Raw genomic sequence first — 6,000 nt, forward strand, 5'->3', positions numbered from 1 at the left:
CGGCTGCTTGAACATGCCTAGAACATGCTTCTACGGCTGTTTAAACATGCCATGTTGATGTTTCACGTTGTTCCTGATTCGCATTTGCTGCATTAAGGTTACCTCTAAACCGCTCCTTGTCGCCACTTAAACTTGGTACTGTTATTGGACGGATGTCGATGTCTGCTTCGTTGCTTCTTGCGAAACCTTTGTTGGCCCCTCAGCGCCAGCTCCGTCAGCTGGGTGCCTATCTGCACGCGTCTGCAGCATTGCTGATCGACATGTCGCGTGCGGCCATGGCTACCGCGGCGGCGCTGGAGGACAGCCCACGGACGCTGGCTGCCAACACAGCCGCCGTCTTGAGGCTGGACGGTAAGTGGGAACGGGCGCCCAAGCGGCCGGGACAGTTGTTCGTGGCTCCTAAATCTTTAGCCCTCCACAAGCACAAATCCATGCCTCCGTTTTTATCTTGGCAAAAGTGCGTTTGTCATCATTTTCTCATCGAGCTGATGCCGCCGGCACAGGCACTGACGCGGAACTGCCAGCTGTGATACCGCGACCTGTCGTACGTGGAGGCGGCGGTACGCCGGCAGAATTCGGCTTTATGGGCCCTATGGGACCCATGTTCCCCATGGGCGGCTTCATGGACGTCATTGGCGCTCAATTTGCCATGCCCATGGCTCCCGGCGGCCAGGAGGATGGAAGCCAGGCCGGGGGAGCCGCGCCGGCGGCGGCAGCCGCCCCCGCAGCTGGCGGGGGCGCCCCTGGTGCCAGGGGGCAGCCGCAGAGCGGCATATCTGTCGGGACCGTGCACATTGATCTGTCCGATTTGCCGAACATGCCCGGCGGCCTTGGGGGCCTGCTGAACAACATTATCAGCGCAGTTGCGGGCGGCGCGATGATGCCGCAGCCATCGCAGCCGCCGCAGCCGCAGCCGCCGCCAGGCAGTGGCGGCAGTGGAGATGCAGCTGGTGGTACCGCGCCTCGCGCAGCGCCGTCAGCAGCGCCTGGCGGCGGCGGCGCCGGCGGGGGCGCTGAATCGCGGCGACCACGCGAGACGCCGCTCAGCCTGCTGATGCCGGCGCTGACGTCCGTGGCGGGTAGCATAGCCGCGGCGGTGATGCAATCCCTGGCTGGTCGAGGCGTGCAGCCTCATATGGTAGGTTGGGTGTTTCTAATGGGGGGTCGTTGGTCCATGTGCCGGTGTGCGATGCTGTGCTTTTGATATGTGTTGCCCTGCATCGCGCCCTGCGTTTGGGCACTGCATAGCATTCTTTTGACGTGGCCTAGAAATGCCTTGATGTTCTTAGCCCCGGTTTGTGCCCTGTTCCTGCCTGGCTGTGTGTCTGATTTCTACCCGGCTGAGGTCTCCTCCCTGTTTGTCATCGTCGTGTAGATCCCGGCCATCACACCTTGGGGCCACACACAAACACACAAACACACAAACACACACACAGTTATTCAGGACATGCTTCACAATGCTGAGTTCGTTAAACAAAACCTTAAACCGGATCGTCACTTACTCTCCTGCTGCCTCGTGCCCTGCCACACCTCCCACGACACGTTGCTTTCTGCTTATCGTTGCTCACCATGTTGTTGGTCTGTGCCTTTTTATATGCATTCCGCGTGCCGTACAGCTGCTGGACGCGCTCAGTCGTGCGCTGTCGCAGCACATGACCCACGTCATGGAGGTGCTCACGGCGCGGTGGGAGGGGCTGCAGAGGGCCACGGCCAGGCAGCGAAACGCGGCGCGGGCGGCAAGGCAGACGCAACAGAGGCAGCAGCAGCAGCAGCCTGATGGGGAACAGGTACGAGAAGAGGAAGCATTTTGTGGACCTCCATCTCTCCATTTATCACTCCCCATTATTCACTCCTTTATGGTTTGTTGGCCTTCTCCCCCATTCTTCTCCCCCTGCTTCCCCTGCTTAATCAGCGCATGAGGAGATCCTGTAAACCCTTCCTGCGAGTCCTTCGTGGCCTTCGTGGCAACGGAGCCTTCACATTACCTGCACAACTCGTTAGTGTGCATGTTGGTAGATTCGTGAACGGTTTGTTCCTTTCCGCGCGTGTATGTAGGCGGCGCCCGCGGCGCCTGCGGCCAGCGCCAGCGCGGCCACTGGGGAGGCTGGGGCTGTGCCCGGGGCAGCGGACACAACTTCCTCCTCCTCCTCTGCAGCAGCAGCAGCAGCAGCAACCGGTGCTGCAGTGGACCCCCTGGAGGAATTCCGGCCAGTAGCTCGTCTGATCAATCAGCTGTTTCCCTCCTGGGAGAGCGTGCTTCAGGTTCCTGCGGGTGGGTCGGTGGGGAGACGGCAGCGCGGACAGTTTAGGGGCTGGCGAGGTGGGCACATGGGAGGATAATGTAAACGTAATGGGAGGGGAGTTCTCTGCAGGGAGCAAAGGCCCAACCAGAGGAGCGCAACAAGAGGGGCTTTTCCGTAGGGGGAAAATGGCATCAGCCGGGCCCATGGGAGTTGGCGCCGGCGGTTGCAGGGCAGTTACCGGTTGGCGGTTGGCGGTCCAGGGTAGACCAGAGGTTAGGACCAGATGCATCTCCCATATGTACACGTAGTTCCCCTGATTTTGTGTGCGGCGGCTGATACTCCTGGTCGTGGTTACGGCACTTGTCTTCTTGCAGAGGCCAGCGACGGCGGGGAAGAAGGGGAAGGGGATGATGAGGATGAGGTGGAGGGTGAGGGGGGCGGTGCCAGCGACGAAGGCGACGGGGCAACGGAGGAGGGCGCGGCAGGGCAACAGCCGCAGGGCGAGGGGCATGAGCAGCGGCGGCGGCATAGCCGCCGCCGCAGCCGCCAGGGCGACGACGCGACAGGTAATCAGGATGCGCGGCGCCGCGCTGTGCTGGATGAGGACATGAATGCGATGGTGCGCATGTTGTTGCCCACGATGGTGAACAGCATCGGCCGCAACGTGGCGCAGAGCGTGGTGGCGGCGGTCGCGCCGGAGGCGGCGCGCAGCGGCGCGGTGGACGGGCACCAGCTGGCCATGATTGTTCTTCAGACGTTGGTGGCACGGCTGGACGGAGTGGCCAATATGCTGCTAGCCAACTGGTCACGTATCTCCTCGGGCTTGGAGGAGGTAAGGAGAGGCGCCGAGGGCAAAGGTGAAGGGGTCTTTGAGGAGAGAGGATGGCGAGAAAGGGCGGTTTAGCGAATGTTATTTGAACCTTACCAATCCCTTGGTAGAAAACTTCTGAGGCTGCTGCGGCTGCTGCGAAGCGATAGTTCTTGGCAGCCGTCCATACATCCTCTCAGCAGATGCGGAGGAACTTATACACCATCTGGTGCTTGTCGAAATCCGTGTGCTCCTGCCTGTTCCCTTCAGATTGAGTCCGCCAGCGGGGCCGCCAGCGCGGTTGACCTGATGTCGCAGATGGTGAACCTGGCGGCAAGCATCATGGGAGGCGGGTCGCCGTCGCCGCCGTCGCCAGTCCCGCCGTCGCAAGCAGCATCTGCGCCCCAGCCACCTCGCCCACAGGCATCACCTGCACCTGCACCTGCAGCAGCAGCGCCAACGCCAGCGGCATCAGCTGCTCCCGGGCCCGTGCCTCCTGCGACGACTTCACCAGAGGTTCCATCAGCACCCTTGGGACCGGCGACATCTGGCGGATTGTCCTCGTCTTCTTTGCCAACGCCGCCGCCGGCGTCAAGTGTAGCGCCATCCGTTGCCACATCCGCGGCCGCCATGGCATCCGCTGCGACGCAACCATCTTCCCTCACCTCGCCTCCAGCCTCAACGGAAGCAGCAGCTCCAGAACTCACCGCCATGCCGCCGACGGTCAGTGGCGCGGATGCCGGTGCTACACAAGCAACAACCTCTGTAGCGCCTTCGGCCGGGCCTTCCGCGGCTCCCAAGGGCCTGGGCCTGGGGCTTTGGCCGCCGGGGGGCAAGAAGAAGCCCGTGACCGCTGCACCTGCTGTGGCAACAGCGGCGGCAGCGGCAGATGCCGCGGCAGGAGTGACTCTGGCGACCAGCATCGCCCCTGAGATGGCGTCCGCGACGCCTACAGCGCCAGCACCGCAAACAGCAACCCCATCGTCGGCGACCTCAGAGATGCGGGTGCCGGTAGCTGCACCGGCGACGCGCCCTCCTGCGGCCGGCGGGGCGCCGCGTCCGGGGGTTTCAGCCGCTGCGGACCCTATGGATGGCTTGATGGAGATGATGGAGCATGTCTTGGGCACGCTGGATACACGTGACGGAGGTACGGTAGATGTGTTGTACGCGTGCAGAAGCGTGTGCAGATGTGCGACTTGTGCGTGCGGCTGTGTCTGTCGTGTGCTTTGCCGGGTATGATGGCATCGCATGTTGCGATGTTCGCGAGGCGAGCTTTCCTTTGGCATCCTTGAGTCTCTTGATGATGTGCTATTCCGGCGCTTTAATCGTGCACACGTACACACACCCGTGTTTTGCAGGTAGTGGCGTGGCTCTTGGCCGCAGTGGAGGCGGCGGCGGCAGCGGCGGCGGCGGCGGCGGCCTGGGCGGCCTCCTTCAAGTCGCACAGAACATTGTGTCGGACCCCGCCATGCAGCCCATGATTGGCAACGTGATGAACATGGTTCTAGGGGGCGGCGGAGCCGGCAGTGGGGGAGCCGGTGCAGCCGGAGGCGGATTAGGGGGCCTCTTGGGCAGTCTGCTGGGTGGGCTACCGCCACCGTCGGCATCCTCCGCACGCTCGGGCCGTTCCGTGTCAGCGGCGGCGGCGGAGCCGGTATCGTACGGGGTGCTGACGGAGGTCCTGGGAGAGGAGGAGGGCGCCCGCTGGCGGGAGCTGATCGAGCGAGACGTGGACGCAATGCAGCAACATGTGCGGGCAGTGCCTGGGGAGCGCAGTGCGAACTACCGGCGGGGGTTGCCTACCCGACGGACGGGGCTGCTGTCGACGCTGGGTGGCGTGGACAAGAGCGGTGGCGTTGAGGCGGTGGGCGAGGGTGATGACGATGATGACGAGTACGAGGACGGCGAAGAGGGGGAGGGAGACAAGGGGGAGGATGCCACTGGGTGACGTGACACGAGGCGCTATCTGTTGGTCGATCTGCCATGACGCAGGGCGACTAGCGACGTGCGCTTCAGCTTCATTCCCACAGTGTTAATTCTTGAGAATACTTCTTTTGGCAAAATAGGGAGAGCGTCTAGGTGCCCGGGACCAGCCCCTGAGAAAGACGTGGTGGCCCACAGTCCACCCATTATTATGCCTAAGTGTATTTTTGCTGGTTTGGGTTTTTTGGGATACCGATGCCCAGAGTTGTAGCCGTTGTGATGACGGGGTGTTGTTGTGCAGGGAAGGGTCTTCCAGTGTTTTGGCGGTTCTGTGCGGCATTAGTGGTACGGATGGCTCAGCTGAAGGGTGGGGCTTAAAGGAGGGAACCTTTTGCACTTCTCTGCCAAGAGGACTCGGCATGGGGGGTACATTGGGGCTCTGAGTAAGTTTAGTAAATTTTAAAAACTTGGACCAAAATCAACTTTATGCCATAGGGGGTGCGGTGTGCGGGCATGCTGTGACGCACGCTGCTTCTGCTCGGGCTGCTTTGCTGCTTTTTGCGCACTACCAGAAGGCTAGATGCTCAGCCGTTCTTTCTTGTTGAAATGGAGGCGGCGTGCAATGCACCGTCCATGGATTTGCATTTGCGCCTTAGCAGCAAGTGTATACACCAGATCCATACATCACTCCAACGCCACCGCCCGCCGCACCCACGGCCCTTGGAGCTATCCATAATAATGAGCGTATTAGTCCAAACACGACACCGTTCCTTCTCACTTGCAGCTCAGCGCAGTACGCCTCCCCCCTGCAGAATACCGCGGGACGACTGGCTGCACCGGGGCCGAGAGCCCTTGTCGACTCCGAAGAAGCCCATAGTCATTTCCAGAGTCCAGATCCGCATTGCGCAAGGCATGTCGACAGATTCCTTCATAACTGAAGCCTAAGCGCTCGTTCACCGTACACAGCCAAAGTAGCTGGGCGCACGTCAGGAACGAGGGCAGCATCTAGAGTATGTACCACTGTTC

Source organism: Volvox carteri (genome assembly GCF_000143455.1).
Source record: "Volvox carteri f. nagariensis unplaced genomic scaffold VOLCAscaffold_4, whole genome shotgun sequence".
NCBI classification, from domain to species: domain Eukaryota; kingdom Viridiplantae; phylum Chlorophyta; class Chlorophyceae; order Chlamydomonadales; family Volvocaceae; genus Volvox; species Volvox carteri.